The 18,304-nt window shown below is 41.8% G+C and overlaps 1 protein-coding gene across 2 annotated transcripts in view; it reads left to right on the top strand.

Moving 5' to 3' along the window:
- Positions 1–18,304, top strand: part of PTN (pleiotrophin) — an 80,266-nt gene that overhangs the window by 9,881 nt on the left and 52,081 nt on the right. The window contains exon 1 of one of the 2 annotated variants that reach the window (XM_052789885.1): positions 6,942–7,062. The exons of the other annotated variant lie outside the window; for it this stretch is intronic. The gene's annotated coding sequence lies outside the window, so the exon portion shown is untranslated. Of the gene's footprint in view, positions 1–6,941; positions 7,063–18,304 lie in introns of those variants that run through there. 2 annotated transcript variants of the gene reach the window in all.

Raw genomic sequence — 18,304 nt, 5'->3', positions numbered from 1 at the left:
GCATTTTCTCAAATTTATCCTCTCCTGATCGGTTTAATTTTTTTCAAAGTATACTTTTGAAAATTAGAATATAATTTATATGTACAATTTTAATTGTACATATAATTGTAACAATTGTAAACATTTGTAAATTTTAATAAATTTAATAATTGTAAATTATGTCAAAATTATTTCTTTACAAAATAATTGTAAAAATTGTAATAATTTATAATTGTTATTTACTATTATTACTACTATAATTATAGAATTGAATAAATATGGAAGTTTGGTTCAATTTTTTCTCAAAGACTTGTGCATTTTCTTTTCAGTTGCTCCACAGGACATGATGTTTGGGATTTTTTTTTTTTTCTTCCTATATAATCATAGCTTCTGTTGTGAAAGATGTTTTAGCCTTTGTTCAGTAGACCCTTAGCCTAGAATAAGTGTAGTTTTCACTGCCTGATGGAGTGTGTGATTTGTGTGAAATGAAAAGGATATTTTTTTAAATCTCGTTTATATCTGTCTTCTATTCCCCCAGGTTTAAAAAAAGTATTCTAGGCCTAAAAACTTTCTGGAGTAGCAGAACTTCCAAGCTATGGCAGCTGATTCCAGGTGAGCTGCCCACGTTGCGCAGCCTTGCCTATTTCTCTAGTTTCTTTGCTCATATTCATGTCCAGTCCCAGTTTTGCTGCTGTGCAAAGCTAAACCATTGAAGGCTGCTACAGCTTCTATAGCAGAAGCTGTATCAGGCTGTGAAATAGGTGTGGATTTTTCTAAGACGTGGATCATGCCCTGTGAGTAGCAGTCCAATTTTACAAGATAGGAAAGTGGATGGAAGAGCATGGGTCATGTGGACCGCTTAAAACTCTTTGCAAGTAGCATTCATTTTCCTTAGCTTTAAACATGTATAGTTCTGAAATGGATTTTTCTCCGAACAGATAAACCACACCCAAGCTGTTTTGGTTTTGAAGATGTATTTCCATAACTCTGAATAGCTGAGGTTTCCTTAATCTTTACTTCTGAATCCCTGTGTCTCTAATGTCCTTATTTTCATAACCCAAACTTCTCTTTGCTTTAATCTCTTTTCTATTTAAATAGTGTAGTAGGTCACCCTTAATAAATATTACACGTTCTCTCATGTTTCTTGTTTTCAGTGGCCTTTTACAGCCCCACGCCTGGTTCTAAATCAGCAAAATGTTTCAGCTTGTTTATTTCTAAGTGTGCTCACAATTTATGCCCTTATTTTAGTGAGCACATTTAACTGAAATTTAACCTGGCATTCTATAACTGCATTATAGTTTCCATAGTCAACCTTTTTCTCATATTACAGTTTAAAATTTTAGAAGCGCAATTCTAAAGTTTTGTCTAGTCTGAAAGGACTCTTTGTTAAGCACAGGGATATGACATCTTTTGTCTCCAGAACTTTTTTGATGTCTAGAAGTTAATTCAGTAAGTGTTGGTATATAGTGGTATGTAAACACACACACACACATATATATATATATATATGTTCCATTAGACTTCAGTGTGTCTGTGGTGAATTTTCTGATATTTGTGTTGTCCAGTTGCCTGGGTAGTTGGAAGGACAAGGACCTCCATACTGTTGACTAATACCTTTTTATATGGGAAGCATGTTTTGTCGCCTTGTTTTTCATTCTTTCTTTCAGGTGCTTCGTAAACGCTCTTGACAACACTGATCATAGGCTGAACTTTGGGTGCTACAACCCCCCCTTCTGTACAAAAACCTGATTATTGTTCTTACCCTGGGATTCTCAGTTCCTTGACTAATATTTAAAGAGTGACAGGACCTTACCTCTTATCCCAAGATTACCAAGCTCTCCTAATAGCTTTTTCCAAAGTCTTTGAAAATCCAAACAATTTACATCTAGTGAAAAATAGCTAGGATAAGTTTTTAAAGGCTTCTCGTATATTAGTGAGGCGTGATTTATCATTGTGAAAAATGTGCTTTTTTCAGACTTTTCTAGTTTGTGGGGCTTCTATTTTAGGCTAGCTGGTTTACACTTGCCTTTAACTGATTTTTCTCAGCTCTGGAAATGCAGTTTAGTGCAATAAAATTGCTCCAGTTGTTTCTTTTTCTTTTTTTTTTAAATTTACTTTATTTTATTTGCCCTAACTCTGGCAGTTCTGCCTCGAGTTCTTTACTTGTATAACCCTAGGGCACGCATCTCTCTTCCCTACTTTGAAGTGAAAACTGAAGCAGAGGAGCCATTTAACTTCTGTGCAATCTTTTTTTTCTGCCCTCATTGACTTCTTCACATCAGGGTAGTCTGCAGTATAGTCTGCAGGACCCACCAGCTCTTCTGGAGTTCCAGTTTCCCCTGTGCTTAAGGAATGCCTTATTACTTGTCACTATGTATTTGCCTCCCTGTTTCTCAACTGTGCTCCTGGACCTCTTAATCTCCATTTTGCATCTCACCTGCCAAAGTTGTTCTCTCCTATTAGTTTCACTTAGGCTGGATTTCCATTTTCTTTCTCTTAAGGATATTATGTGAGTGAATAAATTCTTAAACTACATTTGAGAAGTAGGGGTGTTTTTTTTCTTTTTTCTGAGTGGCCAGGAATATCATCAGTGATTGCACTTTGGCATCCTTTCAGAATATCTATGCTCGTTCCTTGCATGCTTTATTAAAGGAAGGCTCGCAGGGAACAGAAAGAAGTGACTCCCAAATATTGTGCTCCTTGAAGCCTGGTTCTCTTAGGACTGGTAACAACCTCCCAATTACAGCATCCACCAAAATCATGTAGTAACTTTGCGGTGAAGATTTCAAAGGATTGTGAGAGAATTCTATGTTTACATACTGTGGAAATGTATCTGAACTGCGGCAATTCTCCCTTTGGAACTTAGTCTAGAAAAATAGCCCTGTCTAATTCCTGAATCAATTATTTTCCATTGTTTGGGACTAACTCATTATAGATTTTCCTTCTGCAAGCTTCAAACCAGCTGCCATCATATGCATTGGTTACACTGACAAGAAAAAATTTATAAAAATTATCTCACTTTCCCATTTCTAGAAAATGGTGATGTCATCATCATTTGATCACCAAGTATTTTACATCAATCATCTCTGGTCTGAATTAGAGGCTTGTATTCTATCATCCTCAAGACTGTAGCTCAGAATTTGTAGTTGGAAACACTCCCCTAATGTACCTCCCTGTGAGGAAATGCTCATTGAAGAGAACCTCAAAAGTCAAATTTGTACTTCTGACTTCTTCCTCTTTCTTACTTGCTATATGTGCAAGTATAGCTCAAGGTTGTATGTTTTCTCCTTTAGAAGAATCCCCTCTAAGCATTTTAGCTAAAGGCCGGATCTAAAGTCCGCCAAAGTAACTAAATACATATGTAAAAATAAATGTATGTATGTGTGTAGGCTCATTGTGATTTCGATTGGCTGTATAATTTGACATTAACACTTTTTGTGTTATTGCCTTCTTTTTGATTAACACTTGAGCAAACTGTACTCCAGGAAGCTGTTTGTGATATCAGAAATGCAAGCTGATTCCACTCATGTACATCTAATTTGATGCCCTGATGCTTTCCAGCTGTGGTAAATGGACAACTATTTGAAAACAAGTATGTTGTCAGAGTCGGAATATCCTGTGAAAACTACCCATTTCCCCTTAAGTCTGGCTGTGTTCAATTAATCTGATGCTGACTTAGTCTCCCTGCATCTCACAGAGAATGTTTTTAATATTAGCTTCTCGTAGTAACACTTGTACTTCTAAAATGTCTTTCATTTAACACCTAGAATTATTCATATTCTGGGCAAAATTGATGCTTCCCCCCCCCCCAGTTTCTATTATGGAAAATCAAGACTTGGCAAGTGGAGCTTACAGGTACTTTAAGGTTATTACCTTTGAGTTAATGAATCCCAAAGCAAATCATTGTTTTTTGAATGGAAGAAATCTTCTGTTGCATCCTTAATTTCAGAGCTATCCCGCATGCTCGGGGGCAGTGGGAAGAACTGGGTTTGGGTATCCACTTATGTGCTTGCTCCTCAGCAGAAAGTCAGGAGCAACCCTTTCCCTAGGTTGCATCTCTGTGCACAGATGGAGTGAGGGAGACAGGGGACAGTAGTGTGTTATCACCAACTGATGTCACAACAAAAAAATCTCAAAGCCTCTCTGCATCTTTTTTTTTTTTTTTTTTTTCTCCTTTGAAGCATGCTGGCATTTCTTTAGCAGAAACAAATCAACTTACGCAAACATATGCTAAGAGCAGGAAGGGAAGGCTAATTGATCAGGAAGACTGAGATGGGCTTCTGTATTTAACAGGGTTGGTTGTTTTTTTTTTTATATAATGGTTATAATGACAATGGTTATATATATGGTTACTAATGACAAAGGTCACTCAAGCCCTTTCTTAAATTCCTATCTTTAGACAAAAGCATCCATAAAGGAATAAACGGACATGAAAGAGGCAGTTACAAACCTCAGCTAGGCGGTGCATACATGTTCTTCCTTAATTTTTAGCAAACTATTGCGTACAATTTAGGTGTGTTGCCACTTGTAAGACTTGTCTCTCAGCATTTCCATATAAGCCTGTTAACTGGATTGGGCTGGACTTAAGAAAGAGTTCATTCCTATTCTTGATGAGCTCAAGTGGCTTTTATGTAGGGTGCTGTGAATGGTCACAAGGGCTTAGTGCTCCTTGTCATCATGTGAGTCACTAAGTGCGCCACAGCTTTTGCTGTGACACACGCAGCATTAGGAGTAACAGAAGCCAACCGAGGTTGCATTTAACCTCCTGCTTCTAACGATGGTGCTTTTAGATTTTGCCTATGACGCCTCTGAGCGTGGCAAATGACGGGTTGACAACAAGTAGCTTTTGTTTAAAGTAAGTCATTGTTTAGGTGGAACGAGAAGAAAAACATGCCTGGTTTTAATGGTACTCCACTGCCCGTAGGCTTTGGAAATGAAATAACTTGACTTTTCTTAATAGTGTTTTACATCCAGCTGCTATTGCCACTGGACTGAACCGCAGTTAGGGGATTTGCGGGGGGAGGGAAGAGAATAACTTAGAGTGCTGATCAGTGCTCAGTGGAAATGTTTTTGTCATATGACAGGTAGAAACAAAGCCTGCCGGCCTTCTGGGACTGGGGTGAGCCTTCAGCTTGGTACGGTGGGTCTATGGGATTTGACGGCTCTGTTAACACAGCAGTGTCATATTAGCACAGCGATAATGCTAGTGTACTCTGCTGCGCTGGTCTTCCCCCCACCTCCCCGGCTCACGCAGGATTCGTGACGTTGCCTTGCAGTGTGCTTTTCCATACGTTTGGTTTGCAGGCTGCCGGCAGCTCTGCGAGGTCCCGGCACAGCCTGCCGTTGATCCCGTTGCCGTCCTCCTCTGTTTCGGTGGTGGAGCAGAAAGCACGCGTGTAGGACTTGCAAAGCACAGCAACAGGGGTCACAAGCACAGTAAAAGTTGAAATGATCCTGACAAATTGGACGGTTTCTCTGCAATTGAGAGAGGTTTTTCACAGAGAAATGAAACATGCTGTCCTTTGGGGTTAATAAAATGCGCACACATAAAGTTTGGAAACGTGGTTGTAAGATAGCAGGAGAAGGTCTGACAGCAGTTTCTGTATGCTCCCGAGGATGCTGAGTGTTCATCTGTTAACCCAGTCACTCCAGGACAGCTGAGCTGTAGTTGTGGATTGTGTGGGTCGCTAATAACTTTGATGCACAGGGACTAACGGAGCTACTGGATGCTTTCAGTTGTGACACATTTTGGCCTCAGAATTTGTATCTCCAAGTGAGAATCGAGTGTAGTGGCTGGAATGTGTTTGACTCCATTTGGTGCTACTTCAGCATCTGCCCCTTCGGAGGCTGCGTTTTTTAGGCAGAGACCTCTCACAGCGCTTGGGTTTGGCATTTGTGATTCCTGCAACATCTGCCATAGCTATCGAGGCGGTGTCCAAGAAAGGACCGAGGAGGATTGATTACAAGGTGCTCTAAACCTGAGGACAGAGGACTTCTACGATGTGCCATGACAAACCAAGGCAGGACATGCCGAGAAGCTCCCCCGCCTAACGTCCATTGTAAAACCAGCTGCGCTGTCGTGCTCTTACACCCTTTTCGCAGGGCCAGGCCTGGGACGGCAGGTGGGGCTGGGATAAAGGGCTCTCGCACTGTGGGGAGCGGCGGATGCCGCAGGTAGCAATTAAGAAATGCTGGCAGTGTGGTGGTGGGGAGTACAGTGACACAGATGACTGCGGTGGCGATGCATCATTTTTTTTTTTTTTTTTTTTTTTTTTCTCCTTGTGGCTAGAACAGGACTGTGAATACAGAGGAGATGCTCTAAGATAAGACACGTGGTTTTATGGAAGTCCAGGGCAAGAGAAATGAAGTGGTGCAGACACAGTATGAAAAGCATTTGCAGAGTTGTGTATGGGAAGGTTACATTTCACTTGCCTGCAGCCAGCTTGGTGTAGCTAATAGTATTTAATGCTCTGTTGTTTGTTTGTTTGGGGTTTTTTTTCCTCTCTTTTAAGCAATGTATTTACCTCATAAAGGAAAAAGAAATCTTATTCATGTATGTAATAACTTCCTGGGAACTGGGAAGAGCAGAGGGCAGTTTGCAGTTGACATGAACAGATTTCCTGGCTGAATAAGCTGTTCCTGAGATGCTGTGGGCCTGTTCCTAAGCAGGCAGGTGATCGGGCTTCCATGGAAATCTGGCTTTCTGTGTCATACTGTCAATTCAAAAGATTTCAGGAGCTTTTTAAAAGCTGGTCATGGTCTGGGCCCATTTCTGGTTGTTCTCCCCCATTCCCTTGGTTATTCTAACTACTTCTTTCAATTTACAGTGCATGAGGATTGAGGAGAAATCCCATCACAAATCTGCCTGGAGTCTCTGGATTCTTTACTGCACACAGAGTTCAGGCTGGGGAAAAAAGAAGAAGAAAAAAAAAAAAACTATTGCTGACAGCAAACTGGGTTAAAAAGGCAAGAGATGAAATAAATATACCTTCTGCTCCCTTGGATGTAAGGACAAGTGGGTGGAGCATCAGACTGCAAGGGAGATCAGAAGCAGAGCTCCTTCAAAGGCAATTCTCCAGGCAGGTGAGGAGCTGGCTGGTCTGACAGCAGAAGGTTTGCAGACTATTTGAGGAGGTTGGTGTTACGGTGCTCCTCAGAAGCCTGGGTGTTAAATAGCATCTCTTTCCCATTTTCCCGGTCACATGGCTGCATAAGATAAAAGCTTCATCGAGCTCCCAGACCTTGGACTGGTCTTGCAAAATGCAGCCAGCCATTGTGAGAGGGGTTAATTCACACCGTCACTGCAGAAGACAAAATGGATCTTTGAAACAAATGTGGTGGTGGGGGTAAACCCATCAATCATGTGAATACCGCTTTACAGTAATTCACAACTGCAGCTTTTTTCTTAAGCAAGGGCTGGCTGAGTCCGATCAATCCCTTGGCTCTCAAATAGGTCTCAGCAGGCAGTAGCTTGCTCCTTGTGGGTTTGTATGTACATGAAAGCCCACTTTATATTAACTCTGTGGAATAGTATTTTTTTTCCCTCTCTCTAACCCCCTTAGCGCTAATTCAGTGTAATTATACTCATTGAATACAGTACTGACAGCCCCACTCCTCCCCCTTTCCTGTCAGGATATTGGCCTAAAAATCACTAAATGAAGAAAATCCAAAACAGCGATGGGATTCTTTGTTCTGGCTTCTACATAGGTTTTTATTATTTTAATGTAACCCATTGGTCACACTTTCAAGTATTTTCTTTAAAGCTGAAGACTGAAAATACATTTTTATGTTTTTCTATTAAAAATTAAGAATTAGACTTTAGTCTTTAAGGAAAATGGTAAATATTGCAAAACTCATTGCTAACTGAGCATTGGCATCGTTATTAACAGCCTGAGGCTGCTGAGGACCTCTCTCTACCTTTTTGGAAATGGGGAAAGGTGCCAGGAAAAGGCAGGGAGCCTCTTTCCACCTGTTTCTTCCCGTGTCTGTCTGTGTCTTGGGGATGGGTGACATTTTCCCTGTTGTGTTTTCAGGGCTGAAAATAAAGTTGCAGGTGGCTTAGCACAGCATGTTTTAGTCCTTTCTAGCTCTGTATGTGTGAATGAAACTTACATAGTGGGAAATGTCTGGAAAGCAGTGACTAAAAAAGATTTTAGGGGGTCACAGGAGGTAGCCATTGGCAGATGAGCTCTGAATGTAGTGCAGTGGAGAAATGTCTAAAATCAATTCTTAGGCATATACATGAGAGGCCCAGCCTAGGGTGATGGTGGTAATGACAGAGATACCAGGATAAGACATTCTGTCTTGGTGTCTCCAACAAACTAATGGCTGGAGAAAGTCTGCTCCGTGGCTTAAAGAGCTTAGTCTCCCTGACAGACTCAAGAACAGATAACCACATTATAAATATCTTTTAGGGAGGAAAAATAACAAGTACTGAAGGCCTCTCTAACTTACTGGAGAAAGCCATGATAAGAAAAATTCAATTACAAATTAATGTACTATTTTACAGTGTCGATGGTAGGAGGCAGGATGATAATTTCACAAAAGCTTTCATAGAAGGTAGTGGATCCCTCATCTTACGAAGCGTAAATGGCAAATGTGGAATTGTGGATTCCAGAAGATTGGTACAAGGAGCTAACCTGGGGCTTTTGCATAAGGACATACATTTTGTCTTGACAGAAGAGTTTTTCTCAGCTGCTCAGAGGTGAAATGTGGGCAGGCCAGCGAAGCAGGAGTCTGTGTTTTAAAAGATAGCAAATGTGTCCTGCTTTAACAAGTAATGGAGTTCTCTTTTTAACTGTAATACACAAATACTGTAATTGAGGTGCCAATTTGCTTCCTACAAAGGCTGTAACATGTTGCAAGTCACACTGGTATTGCCCTTTATCATATCAAATTGTAACTCAGCTGCTGTAAACCTAGTAGAGTAGAGCCAAACATCAAATTATAGAGTTGCTTACTCCTTCCTTTCTATGTGTAGGGTTTGTGTGGTTTTTGTTTGTTGGTTTTTTTGGTTTGTTTTTTTTTCCTCCTCCCCCTCTTTACCTTGCCTTAGTGGAATGGTAGCTAAGTGTGTGCTTTTCCTTTCCCATCAAGTACGGTTTTCTTGATAGCAGACGGGCAGGCCACAATCCTTATTCCTGAAACCCTAGTCGTTTAGCACAAAAGGTCTCCATCCAAGCATTGTCTTACTGTCTTTAGGTCTTTCCTGTATAAAGCCTCTTAGACACGTGAATCTAAATGAAGAAAAGCATGCATTTGTGACATAGGTAGATTGTGTCAATTTTTAAATGTAAACAAATGTCTTTAGAGTGAAATAAACTAAATCAAGCTAAGGTGTTGCCAGTTCAAAAAAGAAGAGTATCTGCACCATTGTGTGCTATTTCTGGCCCACTTTTAGTTGGGGAATGTGCAAGGTAGGCAGGGATAAGGAGGAGTTCTGGATTTTGCAAGACTGAGGAAACAGAGGCATTAGAGAAGAGGAGGATATCAGCTTTATTGGCTTCCTTTGCTCATGGGATTGGTGTGCCTTTATTTATGCTTTTCTAGTCATGTGGATAAGCCAGTTCTGTTTCCAGAATCAAGAGAAATGCTGATTTTCCCCTCAATGAGAAGAATAAAGGAGCTTAGCAGCTTTGAACTCTAGTTCAATTTGAGCACCAGCTATAGTTATAATAAATTGCTGGCTTTATTTAAGAAGATTCTGAAAGATCAGATCCCAAATAGGATTTTACCAAATGGGAAAAACTTGTTTGTTCCTCTCTCTGAGAATATGGAACTGTTCCACAAAGTACATTTCCTTAAATTGAGTTTTCATGTGTAATACAACTTGGGTGGGGAGGACTGGGGGCAAAAAGCAGAATTTGTAAGCCTGTGATGTGGAAAGTGGTTATAGCCTACATTAGTTCCTCAGAACTTAGAGCAGCCTCTGTTCTCTCTTTCTCCTGCTTTATTTTATGCAAAGGTCATGCTTCCCCAGTGACCATTAGGACCCATTACCTCTTGTTTTATCTCTGTGATTAATGTTGCCTAATTTAATGATGATGTTGACGTAGTGGAACCATCTGGCGATTGAACTTCAAAAGGTTGAAGCTCTAGGCTGAAAACTTTGGATAGAAGTGCCAGTATTGGGCCAGGCTGGCTCCTGTGGAGCCAGAGGGAAAGTCATTCTGGATTTCTAGATCTCATGAGATATTTCTTCTCTAGCTTTATGCAGGTAGCTCCTCCTACTGCTACAAAAAGTGTTTTCAACAAGTTTTGTTGTTTAGGTGAGGACATGTTAATTTTGAACTTCCTTTGGTGAGTAGTTGCCTAGATAGCAAACTTTCTAGCACAAGAGAGAACTTCGCTTAAACAACACAGACAATATGTATTACCAGAGCCAGATAACTGCAGATAAGCAGGCATCTTGATGAGATTAGAAGGGCAGCAGTAGATACAACAAACAGAGGCATATACGTTATGAGATATTCTGATTAGCTCCTAATCCTTAAACAGACTTTACTGACCTCTGCCTGGTTGAATTGTTCTCTCTTGGGACACTGTTTTTCGATTTGTATTGCTGATACAGAAGATCCATCCATGCTACCTTTTGGGTAACTGTGAGCTGCCAAGGCTGAGAGTTCAAACCCTGGATTGCACTGAATTGGGGAACAGCAGCCAGGAGCTGGTGCTTTTGCTGAGCAGATGGTGACCCAGAAAGCTGTATGCTCAGCATTAAGTACTTAATGACATGCAGGTGTCCTTCATGGTTTGGAGCACTGAAGTTTTTCAATTTACTGTAGGAAGTTGGTTACTTTGAAGACCAAATGAGGCTTCCCACCTCTGTGGAGCCATTTGTGGCACAATTTGCTGCTACCAAAATCTGTCTAACATAAACAGATGTGCAGCATAGAGCTGACCTGAACTTCCCTACAGTGGGAATTAAGTATGGATCAACCAGAGACATCTTCATTCAAGACAATTCAAAGCCTTAGGCTGAGGCCACCAGAGAGAAGAACCATTTAGAGGGTAATTCCTTACTAAGATATTACTGTTACCTGCTCTTAACACTAACACAAGTTGTTTTTTACCAGAGCTGTGTGGTTGCTCTGCCTGTGTGGAATAGCATCATCCTATTAACTTCTGCCATGCCTTGAATAAATAGTAATTTTTTTTTATAACTATCAAAACTTTTCCTAAGTGATCTCTTTTTCTATTTGCAAGCCAGCTTTTGAAGAGGCAAAGCTACAGGACCACAGGGTTGGGAGAGAGGAAGATGTTTACAGGCCAGAAGAGTGGGGAGGATGAGGCAAGGTGCGAGGAGCAGCACTGTAAGGTTTCAGGCTTTCTTCTCCCCCTCTGCCTGTTGCAGTGCTCTTCCTTCTGTCCTCGGTCTATGAGCCTGTAGCATTACTTCTGGCATTTCTACATCTGCAGAGCTGCTTCTCATGAAAGACGAGTTGTAGAGAGGTAGTAGCGAGTCTGTATTGTGCCTTCAGTGCTGGCATCCTTCTGTAGTGAAATATGCTTCATTAGCTTTAACAGGTGATACCTGTGGTCTTAGCGAGCCTTTGGGTATTTGGAGGGAATGATTCCCCAATAATGGGAAACAAGCAACAAGCTAAAACCCCCACCTCAGTAGTGGGCATTCAGCAGGTGAAAAGGAGCGTTATCTGTGCCTGCTTCCATTTTGGATAGACATGTTCTGATAGCTGTGGGAGAGAGACTTGGGAGCAATGGAGAGTGCCAGCTTTAGTTTCAGTTCACTTGTATACAAGTTGTCGCTTCTATTTTTCTTTTTTCAAAAGGCTTTGTGAATATACTGTGTCCCTCTTACTGTGACTCAAAGGCCTTACATAGTATATATACTGTATATATCGAAGTGAGCGTTTCTCCTTGTGCACCTGAACTCCCCTCCCTGGGGAATCTGTAGGGTAGCTCAGGCTAGAGCTGGAGTATGAGCCACCATGGAGGGTAATACAGATTATCAAAAAAATGAAGCTTAAGTATGAGCTCTGGGTCTGAGCTCACTGGCCAGCAGAGGTGCTAATGCCACTCCCAGGAAGCTTGGCTTCACATCTTGTTCACTGAATTAACAATGAATAAAGTTTAATGATTCTTGCCTCTCTTGTGATACCTTTTCACTAGAACACTAAAAAAGGAATTAAATTGTGGCAAAGGGATTGGGGGAATGAAAGAGAATCATGCCTGATTAGCTTTCAGAAGGAGGAAAAAGAATCTCATGGTTCAGAATGGTAATCGTTGTGCAAGGGACAACTATCTCCTGGAGTTATCACTTAATCTCTAGGTAGGCATTATTCTGAGTTGTACTTAACAGGTAAGCTTTGGACTGGCCTTCAGTGAAAAGGAGAACTGCATTATCATTTCTCTGTCAGGATAAGGCAAGAAGGCAGTCTTCGGTAAGAATTTACCTCTTACTGAGACCTGCCCTTTACAGCTTTTCTCCCATAACCATCCAAAAGCGCCCTGCTGGCTTCTGCCTAATTTTTGGTATGCTTGAGATGAATTTTGACTGGTTATTCTGGGAAGTCATTAATGATATAAGTATGCTAGTGTAATCTATGACACTCTTACCTAATACCTTCGCAAAAGATTCTGGGTTTAGAGAATCACTTTCCACTGCTTCTTGCCTTCCTTCTGTCCTGCTTATCTCTTTTTTTTCAAGTGGTGCAGGCAAATAAGCTCTTTGGAGCTGCTGCATCTCAGACTTTCCTTTCTCTCCCTCTCCCTTTCTTTCTGTCACTGGCATCAGCAAGCTCCGTCAGCTCTGTAGGACAGCATGCAGTAGCACAATTTCCTTCATCTGATGTTGGCATACATGGTGTCATTTAACTCTTTTTCCTTTTACTGTGCATCTGTTTCAGGTGGTCTGAAAGAAGGAGCTCTTTGCCAATGCAGCTGTAGTGAGGTTGTGAGAAATGGGGAAATTGGAGGAACACACCGGAAAACTGGTGCTATGTCTGAGTGAATGAGCTATTGCCTCTTAAGTGCATTTGCTCCCTAGTGCTAAAAATTGCCTTGATATTTGATTGATATTGCATATCAAGACAAATCAAGCTATGTGATGCAGAGGTGATGGGAAAGAAAGGCAGGTGTATGCATTGGGGGCAAAATACTGCTAAAGTAGGAGATTTGATGAAGGGAACTTAAAAACTACAAACACAGCTTTGTTTCTAATTATATTTTTTTCCTTGCAACGAGCTGCCCATCCTTTAGGCTTTCACTGCAATTTCTTTTCAGTCATTTCTCCCTTCTCCCCTCAAATTTCCATCCTTTCCTGGTAATCGGACAAGAAATTCTATCTGGGGAAGGGGCTGAGGAAATAGCCCCTCCTCCCCAAATAACAGCATCTTTCTTGGAGGAATCTGCAGTTTTTGCAAGTGAACTATGTTCCCTCACACCTCCTGTGCTTTTCTTTTTCAAATCACATAACTTCCTGCATGAGGTAACCTTTTCTATCTTGGTCTGTCTCTCTCCCTTGCTTGCTCTCCCCCTGGCTTGCTTTTCAGTCAGCGTTGCTCTCTGGGTCCCTTGCTCAGTGATGAATGAGTTTCATTCATCTTTCTTTTGGGGGCTCTGTGAAAAGCTTTAGACTTTGCCTGCTCCCATTTTTTCGCTTGGCTATTCATTTCCATGGCGATGGAGAAAGGAGGGGGGTGGCAGAGTGGGTGGCAGTGGGGCCAGAGGTCAAGAGTGGCCACTTTCTGAATTAAAGCTTTGAATTCCATTAAAGGTGACACGTTGTAACCTGGAGTGACTCTCCAAGAACTTGGCTGTCAAAGTCATCAAAGCAAAGGGAGAGGGAGGCAGGAGAAAGAGAGAGATCAGAGGAGGAGGAACCCAAGAGCTTGGAGTTGTTGTCAGGATTACATCTGGTGACTTAATATAGGGGTAGTTCATTTGTGTTGCCATACAGTGTGCTTCAGTGAGGCCGTGCTCTGAAATCTGCATGCGGATGGGGCATGCGAGGTAAAGAGGATTCCCCTCATCCTTTGATCAACAAATGTAATCTTCTGATTATGTAAACAACCCTTCTTCTCCGAGAAATGGGAAGGGGGAATTGAGTATAGATAAGTATCCCGGCCACTTTGAAATTTCATTAGGTTATTTTTTTCATTTCTTTCACAGGGGTGCCAGGAAGACTCAGCCAACAAAGATGAGGGATGTTTTCTTGGCATCATACAAATAGTCACTGAGAGAAAGTCTGTGTCCCAGAAGACAGCATGTGAAGTAGAGCAAAGTGTATCAAGCTGTTTCCAAGCATCCAAAGTTTAGGTGTTTTAAAGACATTACATTTGGAAACTTGCCAATCCCTATATTAAAAAAACAAAACCAAAAGAAAACCTGCTGAATTTTGTCATTTGCAGATGTTTCTTCTCTGCAGGTTGATTACAGGGGGAAGGAATCAGAAGGAGGTCACCAGGACCTCATGTTCTGTGTGTATGATATATTCTGAATTCACATCCCCTCTTTGAATGGTCTCATCGTGGTGGTAATCAGGGTCTGTGTTCAAAGTCCCCTTTTTCACTTGTGCGACCTTACAAGCCGGTGGTTCAAAGCAGAATTTTCTGTTAGTTCCCAAGTGTGTGATCTTGCTTCTGGTACTATTGAGTTTCAGAACTTGTTATCCCTCCATCCCCAAGGCTATCCATTTCTTGTTTTATGATGACTTGGTCCTAATGTGTACTAGCAGGAAAGCCTGCTAATTTTATAGCATATAAAATTTTTCGTCCTTTGTCTCATGTGCTTTCTGTATTAGATGAAAATGCAGAAGTTTGGTGCTAAACTCCCTGTGGAACTCACTTTGAAACCTCCCCCCACCATTATATTTCTCAGCTTGCTAAATCTGTCTAGATCCCAAACTGGACAATACTGTTCCTGCCCGTCTTGAGTATGCCGCTGTCAAAAACTGTGCTGTGTGCTCAGCAACCAGGATTTATAAAAGTCTCTCTGTACCCTAAATCTCACTTGCTAGGAAGCCTTCAGCATCCAGGTCAAGTTGGGATGTCTGGAAAGACTCAATTCCTCCTCTCTGAGGGTACTTGACACTTCTTCGCAAGGTCTTTCTCATCATTATGGTTCCTCTGCGTATTTTACCATTCACTAGCATCCCTGAGCTTCCTTGTGGCAGTGTAACAAATGGCTTAACATGCTCGAGGTGGAGGAGGATTTTGGTTTTTTTTTCTTTGGCTAGAAAATTGTGGCTTTTATTGCTGGAGGATGTTAGGGTTCTTTGCTGAAAGTAAAATGTGACGGACTCTTGCCTGTGTTTTGCTGTTGTGTTTTTTCTTATTATTTATTCCTTCATATAAAAAAAATATTTCCAGAATCTTGTAAAATAAAAACCTTAATGATTCTTTTTTATTTTCCAAGTCCTTATTTTCATGGCATTTTTCCCCCCATGTGTGGTATATAAGAGAGTAGCAGCCAGTAATTGGTTTAGTAAGATAATGTATTATTTTTCTCTTTCACATTTCTTCACTTGTTTAAAAAGCAACAAGGAGGGACTCAAAGAGAACACTGGATTTTTCAGAGTAGTTTGCACAGATCCTGCATCTTTGTGATGCAGTAAAAGTAAGAACTGGGGCTGTATATAGTGACCATAGGAGATAAAAGTGAAGAATTGGGGAGGTTATTAGAAAAGTTTGACATTCACGTGCATGTTTTCTTTGTTTGTTTATTTTGGTTTTTGGGGATAGAGAAGAGAGGGAAGGAGTAGTTTGAGGTGCCAGAAATACTCTAAACTGAGAAGCAAAAGAGGAATAGATGCTTACATTACTGAATGAATGAGAACTCTATCAGTCATGTGTAACTCTAGAGATGTTAGAAGCCCTCTAATTAGGGAGACAATCAGCTGCAATATGTATTATTCCATGCTAAAGGAGAGACTACTGAGAGAAACAGCTCTAACTTTGAAGACGTGCTGCAGCTAATAAAGGCAACTAAACCAGCCAGGGAAAGGATCAAAACTGTAACAGCAACCACTGGTTCAGAGGTATGCAAACTCGGGCCGAAGGGACCTCAGAAATAGGGCAGAGACAAAGTGAATGGAGAATAAAAGCTTCATAGGTCTTTTTACATGAGAGGTGGAAGAAAGCGGTGCAGGAACTGAGGGTGGAGAGTTTCTTTGTTAATAAGGAAGATATTGGCCTACTTTAGCAGACTCAGGCGCTCAGTCTGCTGGCACGTGAATAGGAGGGGGGCCACTCTCATATGTGTAATTATGGCATTTGATCTGTGATCTCTCTGTATCTGCAGGATGGTGACGTTCATTGCAGCGTATTCTCGATGCAAGGGTGCTGTGAACTGCCCCAAGAGCAGCACTTGTACCAAGCGTACTGGCTGGTGAACTAGGGCCATTCTCTTTCCCCCCTTAAGAGATTTGGCTTCTTTTTTTTAATCTGCTTTTGCTGGTGAGATGCTTGTTTGAAACAAATCCACTCCAGCAGGACTTTCAGTTCTGTTAGTCCTCTATTCCTTTCACCTGAAACAGAATAAACAAGAAATGAAGGCAATGGGGAAGAAGCATAGAGATTTGATTTAATGCAGAGACTTGATTGACCTGTTCTGCTGTGCTTGATCGTACTTTTCCACAAAGACTTTCCTTCATGAGGCAATCCTGTAGTTTCACCCTCAGGGGTGTTGTCTTGCTTACTCTTCCTGCATTTCTTTGTGTTTTCGTACCTGCTTGTAATATATTCTTCCCCTCTCTGTAGCAAACCCACCTGTTAATGTTGACTCTGCTTAAAAAATCCAGTACCAGGAGTAATCACAAAGCTGACCTCGTTGTTAATGTGTGTTGTCTGAGGAGTGGGAGTACTCTGCCTTGCAGAGACTGTAATAGGATTGATTGGGTAAAGCACTAGCAGTTCCCCTTCTTCTGTCAAGCCATTTTGAGAATTAAAATGCAGAAATACAGCACTGCATAAGCTATAACCATGATGCCTTCCATTTAAAGGCGTTTGTTGCTAAAGAACAGATGTGACAAAACATTAAATCACAGGACTTTTGCCGCCCTTGCTGGTAGGGTCTTGACTATAAAATTTGCACACGTTAGTGTGGATACCACACAGGGATGTGGATGTTCAAGGGTTGGGAGAAGCAAAACCCCGCACCACACCAAGAGGATTCGATCAGGTCTGTGAGTGTCCAGCCTTGTACAAAACCAGGCCTGCTTGTGGTGTCAGGCATAAGTGAGACTGTGGGTCTCTCCCTGACCGAGCACTGGCACAGGTTGCCCAGAGAGGTTGTGGAGTCTCCATCCTTGGAGATATTCAAAAGCCATCTGGACATGGTCCTGGGCAACTGGCTCTAAGTGGCCCTGCTTGAGCAGGGGCATTGGGCAAGGTGACCTCCAGAGGTCCCTTCTGACCTCAACTGTTGTGTGATTCCTAGACTGACAAATTCTGTGACTCCTGAGCAATTGTCTCGTTCAGGCTTGTACCCCATCTCTGTCCTTCTGTTGGTCAATTTGTACACTGCGGAATAGCAGTGTATGCTAGTAGAGGTGAGGAGAAGGGCCTGTTCTGTGTGTTGTGTTAAAAGAGGAAGGGGAGAAATGATACTAAACTAGCTTTTTACTTGGAGGAACTGCTAGTAGAAACATTGCCACTTTCAGCTACTGTTCCAGCCACGTGCACAGACTGACATCCTGACAAAGAGTCGTGTCTGAAGGGACAATGTTCTTACTCCTTCAAAGAGACTTTATTGCAGTGTAAGACAGCCTGGAGCTGCAGGGAAATTAGCCCTGTGTTGTGGTTTATGCCGATGTAGCGCTTAAGACTGGAATGCTTTCTAGGCATCCTGCTTGTTATCTTTGGCCGTGGAGCAGGGAAGCCAAAGTAGCCAGTGGCTAGCTTTGGTGAGAAGCTGTCTAAATCAGAATTGTGTTTGCTTTGGAGGAAAGGCCAAACCTCCAATATATTCAGAGGCACGTTTGGATGTTTTGTGCAGTCTGGGTGGTGTGCGGGGGTCTTCATCACATGAAGTGTTTAAATATGGCTTTCCTGAAACCCATGAGGATGAATTGCTGCTAGAAAAACTGGTAGGAGTGTCCTGGGAATGGGCTGCTGTCAGCTGGGCACTGGAATGGCTTGAACTCCTCAGATGGTTTTGCTTCTTCCTGTCCCCAGACTCCAGCCTTTATCACTAAGAGCTCTGCTTTTTCTTTCTAAGGTTATTTTGGGGTCCGTAAAGAGGAAGATCTAATCCTTGAGCCTTGTGAAGTAGTTACCTTAATTATCCAACCTTCTTCTGGCAGAAAGCTGCTTACGACAAGCCTATCCTGTGGCAGGGAGGGGGAGTGGCGGTGAGGAAATGGGGT

This window comes from Harpia harpyja, chromosome 6 (genome assembly GCF_026419915.1).
Source record: "Harpia harpyja isolate bHarHar1 chromosome 6, bHarHar1 primary haplotype, whole genome shotgun sequence".
NCBI classification, from domain to species: Eukaryota; Metazoa; Chordata; class Aves; order Accipitriformes; family Accipitridae; genus Harpia; species Harpia harpyja.
This window is presented reverse-complemented; position numbering and strand designations above follow the sequence as displayed.